General features: G+C 39.2%; 1 protein-coding gene and 1 long non-coding RNA gene across 3 annotated transcripts in view; one reads left to right on the top strand and one right to left on the bottom strand.

Annotated features, from left to right (window-relative positions):
* Positions 1-17,916, top strand: part of PLCL2 (phospholipase C like 2) — a 191,645-nt gene that overhangs the window by 76,432 nt on the left and 97,297 nt on the right. The gene's annotated exons all lie outside the window — the stretch shown is intronic.
* The window catches only part of LOC123364258, a 52,380-nt gene that overhangs the window by 891 nt on the left and 33,573 nt on the right, over positions 1-17,916 (bottom strand). The window contains exon 4 of the long non-coding RNA XR_006577050.1: positions 1,937-1,953. This is a non-coding gene — a long non-coding RNA (uncharacterized LOC123364258). The remainder of the gene's footprint in view (positions 1-1,936; positions 1,954-17,916) is intronic.

Raw genomic sequence — 17,916 nt, 5'->3', positions numbered from 1 at the left:
AATACAGAAAACAATCAGGTGTTCCTGAAGTTGGCCAGTTATTAATTTATTAACCACCATAATCTTAACAAGTGTTTTTAGTATGTTTCAGGAGAAATTACAAAGAGTTATCTAGCCAGATGTTGCAGGCTCCCCACCCAATTTTCATGTGTTAAACTACAAGACCACTACAATACAATCAATGTTTTCCTAAGCATAGGCATGATGTTTGTTTGGGAATGAAAAGGCAGACAGTCTGTGTGATTGTTAATGGAAGGGGAAGTGTCCAAATCTCTCTCTCAAGATGTAGTCCATACTAAGAAAAAGTTTGGGAATTTTTGAATAAAATAAATATAGACTAGGAAGGACTATCTTGTGTTGTGTTCACATACTAATAAAGAATAACTTGCTCCTGAAATCCAAGGGCTCAAATTTCAGGCGAGCCAGAGCAGTGCTTTCCCTAATTGAGGTTGGGGGTGGAGAGAGGAAGCAGTTTTATGACACTGTTCTGTCCCCATCCTACTGGGCTGACCGGGGGACTTCTTGGCTCTAGACATAAGCTACAGTATCCTCAGTGTAAAGAGAAGGTAAACAGCCTAGAGCTTGCTTCACCAGTTTATGCTACTCATGGATTTTCCCGCCATGGAGGAATCATTAACTGCCTGTTTAGAGCAGCTTTGGGAGGAGCACAAAGGGATTTTGACATGGGACAGGATCTGTCCCCAAATCTTTCCTGGCCCCTCTGAAGCCTGACAGTATCTTCTGTGTAAACTCATAAGGCCCAATCCAGCTGAAATAAACCTCTTATCTTCCTGCTGGCCTAAGGGAGATAAACAATCTTCTCAAGCTCTGTAGCTGCAGAAGATTCCCTATTTTGAAAGGTGAAGTGGGTATTCTGCATCTGTACTCTTTGGGACAGAGTTTGTATTTGGTTTACCTAGATTGTTTTATAGTGTCATCATGGTTTGGGGGGAACTCCTTGAGCATACTCACGTAGTCCTTCAGAAAACGTTGTAAGGAGGGAATAGTCCAGATGTATAGGGCTGCCCCTGACTGATCTGAATCTATTTTTTTTTTAGCCATGATAGATGAAAAAAGTGAGGAGGAAGTGTTGGTTAAAGTTTACCTGATTTTTAAGAGGAAAATACTAATCCCCGTGAGGAAGATAGTAGGGCACCTCTCTCTTCTCTGGAGTGAGTTACAAAAACAGAATATATGGATTATTGGTCACCCTGAAAGCATTTTCCCCCTCCTCACCCACACAGGTTCTCATGAAAGTTACTCTCCATGATTCCCTCCTCCCTGTTCCCTTCCACCATCTCCTCAATTGATCTCCAATTTGCTTCTGAGAAGTCATTTTTGCATTGTCTTTCATGGCAGACTAACCTTCCCCTTGTATCGCTACTTCTGAAGCTTATGTTACTTGAAATTCTGGAAATAATATTTTGCTGGATGGGTCCCACAGGAACTGAAAATCTGTTTACGTTATTCACCTCAATAACTAATCTTTAGCCATTTTATACTTACAAGTAAACTGCAACTATCACTTTTCAAATGCCCAAGTAAATAATGTGCTCAAGTTGGTGTAACATACTTGCTATTGATCTTTACATTCTTAAAATTGCGCACTTTGCTTTGTCATTGTAGAATTAGTTCAAAGTTTTGTTTCCATTTATTTTAAGTACCGTACATAACAGCTAAAAAGAGGGAACACATTTTGAGATCAAAACAACAAGTAAGGAATTGAAAATGAAAGTAATTGCCATTCTCTTTTCGGAAAAAATCTTAAAACTACCCTCAAGCATTGTGACTCCTAAAGTTAGTAGCAATGTAGTGCTAAAAGGAGCATAAATGAGAGCTGTTTTGTGTATAATTTCTATATTTAAATTTTTCAAAGATGGTTAAACTTAAAAGGAAAGAACTTTTTAACATATGTAAGAAAATAAATTACACTTACCAGGAGCTTTTCATAAGCTTTGTGAAACAAAAAGGGAGGAAAGAACAATGAATATGTTAGAATTACCCGAGGGATATCTTGAAACTGATTCAAACAAGAAATCTGTATATTAATTTCTCTTCTAAGTACTGCTTTCCATGCACAGGTTCCATTAAGCACTAGTAATGTATAATCAAAATGAAATTCCCGTTTCACAAAGTTTGAGTAACTTTTGAAAGGCAAGACATTTTTAAAGTAAATGCAGTATAATGTACTTGTATTAGAATATATACCTATATGAAGAAATGCCACCTCTTGATTGAAATGTAGCAGTAGTTTAACTGTATACAGGAACACAGACAAATAGTTCAAGACAGCAAATGAAGAATACCAGTGGAAAATTCACTGAATATTTAAGGAAGCAGAATACCTTTACCCTGACTTTAATTTGTTGGTGCAACAAGGCTGATACCCCTGGTCTTATGAAAAGTAACATGAGGTTTCCTGACCTAATACAGTCTGGACTGACACAATTTAGTGTGTGAGATCTGACAGGAGATCTGAGGTTTTTATAGTTGCATGTTTGTCTTTACTGTGCTTTTTAAATTACCCCCCATCTGTTCCTTCTCCCCTACATATTTTTCTCATGAAAATTGTTAAAAGGATTAGCAAATGCTGATTAACTGTAAGAAAGCAAGGAAATTCAGAGTTAAGGCTTTCATGTTATCTTCATTTTGCCCAATTGTTCTGTAATAGTACAGGAAATATAAAGTTTAAATTCAAGAATTAGTGCCAAATATAGTGGTATGATACAAATAAGTGAATGAGGAGAGTAAAATGATTTGACCCAGGGCCTCCATGTTCTTTTGCTTGGGCTACTCTTATGTATATATAAATAACAGTCTGGCTAGTAAGGCAATCAGCATAATTCAGTGCCCTCATATAATATCACTAAAGGCTTCGTATTTCCAAAACCACCTCATATTGAAGCACCATACAAAATTATATTGCTCTTGAGAAGCTTAAGAGACTAGCTTTATATATTCCAGGTTTGATGGGCACCAACAAATTGTTTTCTTTAAAAAAAAAGAAACAGTCTTGACTTCAATATTGACTTACAATATATATCTGTAAAAATAGTGAAAATCTCCATTCTGAAGGCAAGAAAAGTCGCATCCAGAGGAAAACGTGTTTTTTTAATAGCTGAGACTTTGTGATGTGCCTGGTTTACAGGATACCAAATGTTGGCAGAGGACAATCCTAGTATCATTCTGTAAATTACCTGGGGATAATTTACATCTGCAGCACTGTTTTCATCAGTCATATATAGTAAGTTGCAAGCATCCTACCTGGTAGCATTTAGTGAAGGTTATGTATTACAAGCTGTACGCAGAAGTGCTTAAAACTGCTGGAAAGGTGGGAGTTTCTTGTTTTCCTTTAATTATAGAGCCATTTTAAAGTTTGAACACACATATAGATTTGGAACTTTCTGAATAAAGAAAAAATAAATCTGACATTTTTTATTTTCTTTTTGAGAAACTCGAATACGTAGTCTAGTACAGAGAGCAATGCAAGGATCTAGTTACCTATTTTATAATCTAGTAATTAAGATATGTACTTGTAAATATTTATTAAAATTTTGTTTGAGAAAGCCATAAAAATTCCATTAGTGGATAAATGGGAGATGTAAATTTGAGCTATTGCATACCCATTATTAGAACGTAGATCATTATGACAGTTAAGAAAAATGTGTTGTGTCTAATCAGAATACACAGAAAATCTTTGCTTATCTTTGTGCAGAATTGGTTCATTTTGTTTTAAACTTGCAACAGTGTGGGAATATTCCCATATTGTCTGTAGTTAAGCTAACAGTTCTGGTTGTATCATGTATACAGACTTTATTTCAGACCATGTAATTGTTGCAATGTTTGAATCCAACATTGGTCCATCTATACCAAGTTTGAAAATTCCATCTTACCATCATTGTGCAGCCAAAAGTCAAGAATTAAATATTTGGCAAAGCCTTAACTAACTGGGGAATTTGAAAGTGAAGACTAAGGTTTAATTCATATATTTGTTTTTCAAGGAAACTGGTGATTAATATGTCCAGTGAGGCAAAAGTTTTCAGACAACCCAATAGTAAAGGGTTGAAATAGAGCTGCAACTTAGAACAAAACACTGAAATAGAGTTGCAACTGAATTTGCAACATATGGGTGAAATAGAGCAGTGGTTCTCAACCAGGGGTATGTCTAACCCTGGGGATAAGCAGAGGGGGTTCATCAACTCATCTGGATATTTGCCTAGTTTTACAACAGGCTACAGAAAAAGCACTAGCGAAGTCAGTACAAACTAAAATTTCATACAGTGACTTGCTTATACTGCTCTATATGCTATGCACTGAAATGTTAGTACAGGGGTCAGCAACCTTTCAGAAGTGGTATGCCAAGCCTTCACTTATTCACTCTAATTTAAGGTTTTGCATGCCAGTTATACATTTTAATGTTTTTAGAAGGTCTCTTTCTATAAGCCTATAATATATAACTAAACTATTGTTATATGTAGAGTAAATAAGGTTTTTAAAATATTTAAGAAGCTTCATTTAAAATTAAATTAAAACGCAGAGCCCCCCCCGGACCGGTGGCCAGGACCCGGGCAGTGTGAGTGCCACTGAAAATCAGCTCACGTGCCGCCTTTGGCATGCGTGCCATAGGTTGCCTATCCCTGTGTTAGTACAATATTTATATTCCAATTGATTTATTTTATAATTATATAATATAAATGAGAAAGTAAGCAATTTTTCAGTAATAGTGTGCTGTGACACAATTGTATTATTATGTCTGATTTTGTAAGCAAATAGTTTTTAAGTGAGGTGAAACTTGGGGATACGCAAGACAAATCAGACTCCTGAAAGGGGTACAGTAGTCCTAATGTCACAGGCTTCTACCAGTAATAGAGGAAGGTCAGTTCAGTCTCTAAAATTCTGTTCCTTCTGACTAAACTACAAAAACAGTTGATATCAAATGAAACTGAAAGGTCAATAAGCACCAGGATACCATAGGTACCAAAAATGACACCTGCTAGCTTAAAAGAATTCTTTGCTAAATTGTATTTCAATTTCAGACCGCGAAGGATTGGTGATTTATAGTAAATTAACTTATTCCATGCAATTTTTTAACTGAAATCCTTGGAGAATTTTTAGTATCATGACGAAGTAGGATATAAGCAGAGTGAAGGGAGATTTTTTCATTGAGTCGTGAATGTCAAATATAATATCAAGCAGTTGTCTAATATTTGCTACAGTAAGTTCTGTAGTTAATGCAAATAATAAAGGAATAATTCATCTTCTCTCTCCCATGTTAATACTGAAAAGGAGAGAAAGCAGACCATTTGTTGACACCTAGGTCCTAATTGAAACCAAGTATATTTGATTCATTTTGTAAAAATGGAACCAAATTTGAACCATATCTGGGATTTCATAAAAACATTCCTATTTGATATAATATAATACTTCTTCAGCATCCAGATCTTTTTGATATAGAATGGTTTTTCTAATACTGATACTTAATTTCTGTTACTGACAAAGCCTATGTAGCAAGAATCGAGCAACCAAGCTGGCAAGACTTTTGAGTAGATGGGGTACGGTTTTGGATTTGGAATTGCATTTTCCATGTCAGGGCGATAATAAAATATGTAAAACACCAAACTGGTGGTAATGGTAATTTTTCACTGTTCTTGTTTTTTCTTCCATGATTAAAATAAAGCGTAAAGGACTTGGGGAAAACATTTCTTTAAGATCAAGAATTTAAACACTTCATTGAAAAGTTAATAAAGTTATTAATAAAGTATTGGATCAAATTCATTCAGCATGCCATTTCCCCATAGGCATCGTCTATCTAATCTGAACTGGTTTACTGTTTTGTATTTCTAAAGCACCAAACCAGTGGCATCTCAGCACTCTTCCCTCTTTTTGTCAGTGTCCCTCCTCCAGCTTGGGCATAGTTACTAGCACCTTTTAATTGTTTCTAGTCCTTAGACTATTAAGAGAACTTTTCCAGTTTTCCTTAGCCCAAGGCAAGTCATATTGTGATGAAAAAATATAGAAATGCATAGAGATCTTCAGAAAATTGTTTAAGGGATTGATTAATTTTTCATTATATCTTTCTTAGGGGCCACATCTAATGTGTAATAAGAGAATTTTCTTAAACATCCCCTTGTACCTTTAAACTGGAAGGCAAGAGGTTTAAAGAAGTTCTCTATGAATGCATATATTGGAATTACTGTCTAATAATCTCTTCAGTTTTGTGAGAAATGAGAAGACTCTAATTTTTTAATTTTAGTTTGTATGTTAATTAAAGTATTTGGAGAGTTGATGGGTACACGTACAGTTCTTGAGACTTTTTATTATCAAGCTCAAGTGTTTGCTTTTTACTTCCAGGCTGGCTTCATTTTTAAGGGTGATACTTGAGGGAATTAAGTCAATAGGAGTACTCTCAAATGTATCTTGCACAGCACAGTGATTTATATACAGTGGTGCCTGAATATCCCTTTTGAATCTCAAGTAAATTTGAATCTCCCTTCTGAGTTGGAATTAACATGGTTCACCTCCCAGCAGTGAAGAAGTAGGATCAAGAAAGTAGTGAGAACATTTTAAATCTATGTTGTGAACAGACAATAGTGAAGATAAATGCTTAGAGAAGGTCCCTGTCAAATATTACAAGACAGCATTCCTTTAGTACTTACATCAGAGTAGAAATATAGCCAATTGATTTATAGGGAGCAAGTAATTTATCGCAAAAGGGTCATTATTGAAACGGAGAGAATCCTACATTCTGTATGCTAGATCCATTTGATAGAGCAAACTGCTAGACATGTTCACTAAATAATCAAACAATTTTGGAAGGCATCTTGTGGTTTTCAGGTTGGGGTGAGGAAAATGAATGTAACTATTGCATGATATTTTTTCCCCTGTCCTCCACTTTTTTCCCATCTGGACCTGCTCACCTCTTATTTCTGCTGGTTTCGGCCACTGTGTCGTCACTGGGAGACATGCTGACCTGTTTTCACATCAAGAACCTCCTTCCCTGTACTTGATATGTCAGTGAGGTCTTTGGGGCAGACACATTAATTTAATTTAATTAACCTAAAAACAAGGCAAAGTTTCAGTCATCACTGGAAAAAACATTTTGTTTGGATGGTTTCTTTCAATATTTAAGTATCAGTGGAATGATTTTGTGCTCCATAATCTGACACTTTTTACTGCTTGTGACACAGGTGCAGAATTTTCAGTACAAATTGTCTGAAGCAAGTTTATGCATTTAAAATATTTCAGCTCTTAAACCTGTGGATATTTTTATGGAAGACTGGGGGCATAGTCCTAACACTCCTTATCCATTAAAAATTGGTATACAGTTATCATATCTAATACTTATTTTTCCACTTGTTATCTTTTCTTTCAAAACTCAGCTATTACATTAGTATAATTCCATCATTGTCAGTCCCAAACATTAAAAAAATCATGAAATGTTAAAATTACATTTTGGGTTCTGTTTACTTGCATTTTGGTTTTTGAAGCTTTCGGTTTACAGAGTTCACATCTTCATACTTTTTTTATGAACCATGAGGGCTAGCAAATTTTTTCAAATAAAGATTGAGATTCTCACATATTCACCTGACTGTAGCAGCTGAAAAAAATGGATTTAAGGAAAATGCCAGTTATCCTGATGTTTGAGATAAAACTGCAAAAGTAGGCAACACTGTACTTCTGCAGACATGATGTCAAGAATCATTGGCTTTGATGTTGTGTATTTTCACATGAGCTTTTTCTCCAAATGTAGTGCTAATCACTTTAGCTCTGATACTCATTAACTGCTTGAATTCGGACTGTGTTAGGTGATGGTTTGCCAGTGATCTTTTCAGGACAAGCATCAAAGCTCATTCAACTTGCTGTGGCAAGGCATGCAAAAAAAAGCTTATAAAAGTAGTAAAAGGAACTTGGGGAAAATATTGTTTTGAAATATATTAATTGTTTTGTCTGTTGATTTGTAATTGGCTCGTAAAACATGCATTATCTAGTGGGTCTGTGCTTGATAAAAATATTTTGAACATTGTTTAGATTGTGATTTACTTTTATAATATGTTTTCCAGTAGGATATACAGTACTTAGTATTTTTGGGTCCACAGAAGGTGAACAAGTCCATTACGCCAGTATCTGATTTTCTAGCCTCTTTCATGTCCTCTTTCCTCTGTTTTTACAGGTCTCCTCTATGAAATATTCATAGATCACAGTCCTTTCTTAACCACTTCTCACTACAGTAAATAATTAACAGAATTAAAGAAAAAAAGTGCATTTGATACAGTGTTCAGAATGATCAATTTCCTTCTTCCCCCGTGATTATGTTTTAAGCATAAATTAAATGCATTTTCTAAATACCAACAAGGAATGAATGTTAAAAGCAGTGATATCTTAGGTTGTTACTTGTTTTTCTTTGAAAACTTGTTTATTGCATTTTGGGCAGGGGGAATATATTCACATTTTCTACCAACATGACTGATTGGATGGTGACCCTACGTAGGGGAGGGATAGCTCAGTGGTTTGAGTTGTGAGATCAATTCTTGAGGGGGCCATTTAGGGATCTGGGGCAAAAATCTTTCTGGGGATTGGTCCTTCTTTGAGCAGGGGGTTGGACTAGATAACCTCCTGAGGTCCCTTCCAACCCTGATATTCTATGATTCTATGAATCAGGAAAATAAATATCTGTAAAGATCCTCTCCCCTTCAAAACCAGAAGATTATATTGTTTCTGTCACCGTTGTAAAGATTACAAATAATAGACTACCAAGAGATCTAGGTAGTGTGAGGCTATGTCTTCACGAGAAAAGCTGTGGCAGCACATATGTAGCGCTTCAGTATAGACACTCACTAAACAGGGAGGGTTTTTCCTGTTGCTGTAGTTAATCCACCTCCCCAAGAGGTGGCAGAGTGCTGTCTACACTGTGGGTTAGGTTGGCTTAACTACATCTCTCAGGATTGTGGATTTTTCACACCCCTGAGTGACATAGCTGGGTTGACCTAACTTTTTAGTATACACCTGGCTTTAGGCTAGAGTTATTTCTTACACAAGGAGTTATGAGACATCTCTGTATGACACTGAAGTTGTATGTGTTTCAAAGTTTTAATTTTTGTATAGTGTGTCAGAGAGAACTTCTTTAAGCCTCTTTGCTAACCACATTGATATTACTGTTTCCCTGTCCATCCTCCCTTTCGCTCTCCTACTTGTTTGCTTTACCCAATTGTTGCATCTGGTGTTAAACACTTTGAGGCATGGATTGTCTCTAATCATTGGTCTGTACAGTGCCTACCACAAGGCTGTCTCTGTGGGTATCTAGGCACTACTATAATATAAATAATAATAGAAGGCAGGATGCATTGGGAAGTCCAGAGGTATGGATGGTTTAGTGATATATTTAAGCAATGTTTTAAATAGTATTGTATAGGTGGCATTATGTGCTATCAAGAATGGGACAGTATCCAAACATAAGCTATTTGGTCAAAAGCTGAATAGCTGACAAACTTACCTTCAACCTCTTTTTTATGTAAAAGAAAATTCCCTTCAAAATATAGAAAAGGAAAAATAATAGTTCAAGATTATGTAATTAAAGACAGTATCCTAATTATTACATATACTTATGCACAAGAGGGCCAAATTGAAGTTGCACAGGCAACCTTAATTCTGGAATTTCCTAACTTTGAGTGCTAGACTTTTCAATCTTAATAATGTTCTTTTAACATTATTGTGTGTGTAGTTTCCTAGGTTTATTTTTAAAAAAAAGCACCCTGCTCCCACTTGGCTTCTTCCCCCTGAGGCCCTGCCCCTGCTCAGTCTCTTTCCCCCCAAAACTGGCAGACCCCTCTCCCCCAAACACACACGCCTCTTCAAAAGCATCCACTGGCAAAAACAAAAGTCAGTGCCTGTGCCCAATACTGCTAGTGGAAGGCTCTTCCAGAATCTTACTCCTCTGATGGTGAGAAACCTTCTTTTTACTTCCAATCTAACTTTATTCATGGTCAGTTTGTACCCATTTGTTCTTGTGCTAGCATTGTCCTTTAGCTTAAATAGCTCTTCTCACTCACTGGTGTTTATCCCTCTGATGTATTTACAGAGAATAACCATATCCCCTTTCAGCCTTCATTTTGCTAGGCTAAAGTAGCCAAGCTCTTTTAATGTCATTTTGATAATCATCCTAGTAGCTCTTCTCTATATCTGTTCCAATTTGAATTAATCTTTCTTGAACATGGGCGGCCAGAATTGTACACAGTATTCCAGATAGGGTCTTATAGGTGCTTGTAAAATTGCATTAATACTTCTCTAGTTGCTCTCTGGGACTGGCACATACACAATTGGTCATACCTAGGACCTGCGAAGGGATGGACCATGCTCTGTTGCTCTGTGAGAGGATGGTGTGTGCAGAGTGTGGTCAATACTAGTAACTGTGAGAGATTTGAGCATGTTCAGTGAGGACAATTTGGAAATTTTAGCTGATAAATTCTAAGAATTCTCTACTGAACATATGTGAACTAAGATTTTTCAAAGGTTTATAACCTGGACAAATTTGGGCACATTTTCACATGGACAGCAAACAAAGGCCACACCACTTCCAAATTACAAATCCCTGTTCAAAAACCTACGGACTGTAGAACTACTCAAAGAAAAGGTCTCAAGAATTTTTTTAAGTAGTGCAAAACATATTTTCCCCCCTCGTCTTGTTGTCAGAAACAGTTGAACGGTTTTGGTTGAAATTTTCCAAAGAGAATTCAGCCTGAGTCAGATACCCAACATTTTTTACTGTCCCCATGCAGGAGCCCTCAGCACAGGGCTAGTGCTAAATGCCACAATCTAGCCCTTCTAGTATGTCTACATAGTATGTCTACATTGAGATAGTTCAGCCCAAATGGTTGAAATCTTGCAAAGTTATAAGCAAATCAAAACAGAATCTTATAAAGGGAAGTGTTAGGTAACCATAATAGGAGGTGCTGTTAATTCAGCCTACTTAGTGTGTGTGTGTGTGTGTGTGTGTGTGTGTGTTTGTTTACTTTAACCTAAAAATGGCCTGACATGGTGCTAAATTTATTAACGGACCCTTTTAAAATTATTTTAAGTCATCAACTAACAGATTTACTAGTGAGGTCTCATAAAATTAATTATTTGCCTAAAGACTACATACTATTATTTTGAGGAGGATATGCTGTATTTTGATACATATAACAATGTGATTTAATTCCTACTTTTAATGGCAAAACTCAGCTCATTCTTAACTAAGGAACCATGAATGGCACTCCCATAATATAACATAAAAACTTAAGGATGGCACAATATTTGCAGCCTTAATTTTGTAGTTGTTATTGCTAATGTAACTGTGTAACAATCTTCTTACCAATCTGTTTGTTCTGTGTGGAAAAGTTGGAGGGTGCGCCTGCCAGCATATGTTGTGTTAATGCAACACAATCAGTATAGTAGTAGCAGTATGAATAGAGCTCTTTCTCTTTCACAGGTGAAGTACTCTTGGCAGTGAAGCCACAGTTGAAAGTTTTGCCAAACCATTGGCATCAAAGACCTTCAGCGTGGCCACAACTGACCAGAGTCAGCTGACTAGGGCTTGCAGGGCTCAGTCTGTGGGGCTATAAAATTGCAGAATAGACTTTGGTCTCAGGCTGGAGCCGAGGCGAGAGAGAAGGAGCTCAGATCCCAGGCGGCAGCCTGAGCCTGATGTCTACACTGCTATTTTTAGTCCCTCAAGCCCAAGTCTGCTGACCTGGATTCTGAAATTCCGTGGCTTTTTTATCTCAATGTAGACATACTAGGAGGGCTAGATTGTGGCATTTAGCACTAGTCCTGTGCTGAGGGCTCCTGCATGGGGACAGTCAAAATGTTACAGCCCTTTAAAGGAGAAACTTGTTATGAGTTGGGTTAAAAACCTATTGAGGTTGGTAAGTGTGAACTCACCTTGCAGTTAACATAACTGTAAAGATAAATATCACTTAAGACAAAAGGTGTGCGTGAATCTACCCAGGAGCTTTTAGGCTGAGTATTGTTTTGGTAGGTGTATGAGAGAACACACAGAAATGGACAGTCAAGAACAGAGAGAGAGAAACAAAGGGTGAATAATACAAGAAAGCCTAGGAGTAGTAGCTTGTGAAGACAGTGTGGCCTTGGAAAAAAAGTTAGAGAGCTTTTGGGTCTGTTGGCTAAAAAAACTTGGGGCTGTAAGAAATTGCTCCTTTTTGTTCTTGATTCCTTCTGCATTCATAAACACAATAAACAAAATTGCATCAAAGAAAATGCCAGACTCGATCAATTTCTGCTTCCAATTACAACAGGGATCCAGGGCTTTGGAGTGGAGCCTAGAGCTGGAGTGCGGAGCAGCTCCAGAGCAATGGAGCTGCAGGTTTTTGCCTGGAGCTGGAGCGGAGGTGGAGCACAGCTCCAAAGCCCTGCAGGGATCAGAACTATTTGGCACATGGCTCGCCAGAGTAAACACCCTGGCGGGCCAGGCCGGTTTGTTTACCTGCCATGTCCGCAGGTTTGGCCAATCGCGGCTCCCACTGGCCGTGGTTCACCGCTCCAGGCCAATGGGGGCTGCGGGAAGCCGTGGCCAGCACATCCCTCGGCCCGCACAGCTTCCCACAGCCCCCATTGGCCTGGAGCGGCGAACCGCTGCCAGTGGGAGCTGCGATCGGACAAACCTGCAGACGCGGCAGGTAAACAAACTGGCCTGGCCCACCAGGGTGTGCTTACCCTGGCGAGCCACGTGCCAGAGGTTGCCGATCCCTGAACTAGAACATCTCCATGGGCCCAAAATTTGACTAGCCACTTGGATCAAAAGGAAAACGCAATACTAAATTCCTTCTCTGCATGGATGGTCAGTTCCACTGACTAGTGTGTTGGTGGGTCAGCTGTACTATACTGCTGCTCATTCCTTTGTAAAACGCCCTGCAATTCACCTGAGTGAAGGCATTTCCGTTCTGTTTATGCAGGCCATGCAAGTGGAAAGGCTCCTTTCCTGCTTTGTGGCTATGTAAGTTTTTTGTAGGGCTGTCAAGCAATTAACAAAATTAATTGCGATTAATTGTGGGATTAATCGCACTATTAAACAATGATAGAATACCATTTATTTAAATAGTTTTTGATATTTTCTACATTTTTAAATATATTGATTTCAATTACAACACAGAATGCAAAATGTACAGTGCGCACTTTATATTTATTTTGTATTGCAAATATTTGCACTAAAAAACAAAAGTAATAGTATTTTTCAGTTCACCTAATACAAATACTGTAGTGCAATCTTTTTATCATGAAAGTTGAACTTACAAATATGTGGAATTATGTACAAAAAATAAAACAATGTAAAACTTTAGATCCTACAAGTTCACTTAGTCCTACTTCTTGTTCAGCCAATTGCTCAGATGATTCTGTGATTTTTCCTCTGCCTTTAAAGTAAACAAATAAACCATTCTTACTGTTTCCTAACCAGAAAATGGAACGTATTAAAGAAATCATATAAAGTAATTTGTTTTATGCAGCTATTTCCCCTCCTCTCCCCCCTCCCCCCCCCCCGATTTGTTTTCACTATAATTTAGTCTGTGGTGGAAACTGAATAATGTTGACTACATCTCTAGAAGTAAAAGGGAAGATTTTTAAATTTGAAACTGGGAGTTAGGTAGCCACTTTCAGTGAAAAATAACTCCACTTCGTGCCTCTGAAAGTGATTAACTTTTTAATGTTTCTCAAGATTTCTGGTATTTCAACTTACTAAGTTGCAAATTTTTACATATATAATACAGACACACACAATTTTTTTTTAAAAGGGAAAAGCTTATATTCTGCAGAAATTGTTGACGTTGGTAATACTTGTCCCAGAAAAGTTACTACTCCATATAGGTGGGTAAAATTTTGCAAGACTATATATTGGTAATCAGTGCTTTTATCTTTGATTTAAAGGCGCCTGTGCATTGTGGTCTTGTTTGCCTCTGCAGTAAGAGGAAAGACAGAATGAGTGTGAAGATGGAACTACTTTCTTGAGATGATTCCCCAAGGTCAAGGTGTCTGTGGGTGCTGGGATAGAAGGGTTGGCAGAGGATATCTGAGAAAAGCATGGAGCTGTTGGGGATGGTTGAAGGGGAAGCTTGAGAAGAGGTTTGGCGGTGAGGTTGGGGACAGGGTTGGCACTGACATCCTCTAATCCTCTGTCTCTGCAGTTGCTGTTGTCACTGTTGCTGGTTGTTCCTTCCCCTCTCAGATCAAGCCAGGGGAGCAGTGAGAGAGGAGGCAAAGTAGCTGCCCACAGAGCCTGTGCCACAGCTGATATCACAGCTGGGCTGCAGGAATGCAGTCAGGGCTGCCAAATGTATGAGTGTCAGGTGCAATGCATGACACTTGGCAGTCCTGTTCTCCCAAAACATTTTTAAAGGTTTTGGTTTTGTTTACTGGCATACAGTATATCTACAAACAATTAAGGAGATTTAATTTGTTTTGTTTTAAGAAAAATATCATTTTGCCTGAAGACTTCAAAATGCTTTACAAAGATAAAGAAATATTGTCTCATTTTACAGATGAGGAAATTAAAGCCTCATTCCTCTACAGCAGGGGTCCCCAATGCGGTGCCCATGGATGCCATGGCACCCACAAGGGCATCTTAAGTGCGCCTGCGTACTGACCGGCGGACAAGCATCTGCCAAAACGCCACTGTAATTCGACGGCATTTTGGCAGCGACGCCTCTGGATGACTCTACTTGCCGCTGACAAACAGTGTCATCCAGAGGTGTTGGAACAGCATTTCGGCGATGCCACCTCTGGATGACGCCACTTGTCGACAGCATTTTGGTGGATGCTCGTCCACCGCCCCGGTTCTCCGTGGCTCATCGTGTGGCGCCCGCCAGACGAAAAAGGTTGGGGACTACTGCTCTACACTAAGGCTCCAAACCTTCAAACACCTCTGCAAGTACTTAACTTTATTGAATTCAATGGGACTACTCACAGTAGTAAAGTTAAGCACATTCATATCTTCTTGCAGTATCTGGGCCTAAGACACACAGAGGTTTAGGGTCTTGCCATTGGCTTCAGTGTGAGCCAATGTTAGGGCCAAGAATAGAACCCAGGTTATCTAACTTTTGGCTGTGTGCACTAGCTGTTATAGTATCAATAGTGCTATAGTATCTTGCCTATTTGCCTTGATATATTAACATTTGTCCTTGTTCAACAGAAAGCATTTTCCATTTGTAAATAATAATATGCATGTACATTTACTTAGAGTTGTTAAAGATCTAAAATGTATTAGAAAATAATGCAGAGCCTCTTCTAAGCTTCACAAAACACTTTCTGTATTGCAACTTTCAACTGTAATTATCTACTTATCTTTATAGGTCATCTGTACACATTTTTGTTTTAAACTGTGAAGGCACACAGCTGTATTATGAAAGATATTTTACCAATTTAGACAAATTATTATTTACACAAGAAACAAGAAATTAGATAATACTGTGCTCTCTCAGTGAAATCCAAGTTACATCTATGAATACTTGAAAAAGTATTTTAAAAATTTTCTGTTCAGAACTTCTACTTATGTATTTCAACATTCTGAATAATAAGTCTCACTGATATGTGTTGATTACAATTTTCAGAAGAAAAGGTGTCTTGTTTAACTGCAATACTAATTCAGTTTTAAAAATAATTTTGATGCAATTGAAGTGGAAATGAAAATGCTAATTACTGTGAATGGAAATATCATGCACAAGCACTGTTCCAGCATGATCTGCAGGTTCCCAAAGAGCACATTTCCTCTCCATTTGCTCATTCGTAGAATCCTAGAACTGGAAGGGACCTCAAGAGGTCATCTAGTCCAGTCCCCTGCACTCAAGGTTTGTCCAATGTGCTCTTAAAAATCCCCAATGATGGAGATTCTACCACCTCCCTAGCAGTTTATTCCAGTGCTTAACCACTCTGACAGTTAGGAAGTTTTTCCTAATGTCCATCTTAATTGCCCTTGCTGCAATTTAAGCCCATTGCTTCTTGTCCTAGCCTCAGAGGTTAAGAAAAACAAATTTTCTCCTTTCTCCTTGTAACAACCTTTTATGTACTTGAAAACTATTATGTCCCCTCTCAGTCTTCTCTTGTCCAGACTAAGCCCTGGAGACCATTGTAGACCTGTTCTATAATTAGTGCTCTGGATTGGAATAATGTTAAAGACACAGGGACTAGTTAAGAGGGTTAAATTAAATAATCTGTGATGTTGATGAAATAAGTGCACTATTCTGAGGGGAAAATGCGGATGGATATTGAAATGCTTGAATTTTGGTTTTGTGTGTGCAAAAGTGAGGCTTTTGTTCTATTTTGAAGGATGAAAGCAAAGACTCAGAATTTTCTTCAGCCACACAGTTTTCTACATCTTGTTGGGCCAAATAGGATTTTTCATTTGAAGCCTTTAAAGTATCTCCAAATCCTCAATGACTTGACCATAAGGAATAAAATATATCTTACATAGTTTTCCATCCCTCTAACCTAAGAAAAATCCTGATGTCCGGCTGGCCAGCACAGTAAGTGAAATTTAATTACTTGCAGCCAGCTGTAGAAGCTGCTAGCTTGCATTTAAAAATCCTGGGTATATTGATTGACCAGCATTTTCCACTTGAGGCTGAAAATGAACACTTACTTTTACCCAGTGGAGCTGGAACACTTTTTATAGTGGGGGTGCTGAAAGCCAGCAAAAACTATCCCCAAACTTTTTACTTCGTGCTCCGCCCAACCCCCCAAGCTGAGGCGGGGCATGGGGCCAGCAGCCAGGACTTCACCCACAGGCCAGAGCGGGGCCAGCAGCTGGGACTGCGCGTGCGCAGCCGGCACCCTGCATAAAACCTGGGGATACTGCAGCACCCCCGCATCCCTACTTCCACGCCTATGCTTTTACCTTGGTTTCCTTATAATCAACACTTAATAACAGAATAACAGCCCATTGGTTTGCTAAATTCCTCATTTGGTTCCGCTCATTCATTTGTGCACAGGTGTTGACTTTTTTTTTTTGCGCTGGTGGGTGCTCCACCACTGCTCCACTCCAAGGCCCCGCTCCCACTCGGCCTCTTCCCCTGAGGCCTCGCCACTACTCTGCCTTTCCCCCCAAGGTCCCTTTGCCCATCATTTATTCCTATCCACTCCTTCCCCTGCGCACCGCTTGCGCCTTTCCAAGCGCCGCCCGCCCCCCCCCGCCTGCTGCTTGCTCCTCTCCTCTGAGGCTCTCCTGCCCACCCTCTGCTGGTGCCCCTCCATCCCCTGCCCCAAGGCCTCCCTGCCCAACCGCTGCTTGCTCCTCTCCACCCCATCCCCCAAGCATCTCCTGTCTGCTCCTCTCTGTCTCCTTCCCCGAGGCTTCCACCGCTCACTCCTCTCTGCCCTTTCTCCTCTCCGCCCGCTCCCATGAGCACCTCCCACCTGCCTCTCTCCACCTCCTCCCCCAAGCACCTGCTGCCTGCTCCTCTCTACCCCCTCCCCTGAGACTCCCCCTGCCCACCGCTCACTTCTCTCTGCCCCCTCATGCCTTAAGGGCAAATGACGGGGAGGGGGTGGAGAGGAGTGAGTTGCAGATGCCTAAGGGGAAGCGGCAGAGCGGAGGCTGGAAGAGACGCAGCATGGGCAGGGCCACGGGGGAAAGAGGCCAAGTGGGGGCAGGACACTGGGGTGGAGTGCAGGCAAGGACACACTTCTTGAGTGCTGAGCACCTCCTATTTTTTTTCTTTGGGTGCTTGAGCCCTGGAGCACCCACAGAGTCGGTGACGATGCATTTGTGCCTCAGGAAGGGTATACAAGGTTAATTATGTCATGGAAAGTGAGATGGACTAAGGGACAAGACGATAACTTGACTTAATTGAACTCAGCAATAAAAATGTATCCAAATGTTGCATGTGATATACTCATAAATATAATGTATATACAACAATTGCTAATTTTAAAAAT

The sequence above is a fragment of the Mauremys mutica genome, chromosome 2 (assembly GCF_020497125.1).
Source record: "Mauremys mutica isolate MM-2020 ecotype Southern chromosome 2, ASM2049712v1, whole genome shotgun sequence".
In the NCBI taxonomy this organism is placed as follows: domain Eukaryota; kingdom Metazoa; phylum Chordata; order Testudines; family Geoemydidae; genus Mauremys; species Mauremys mutica.
This window is presented reverse-complemented; position numbering and strand designations above follow the sequence as displayed.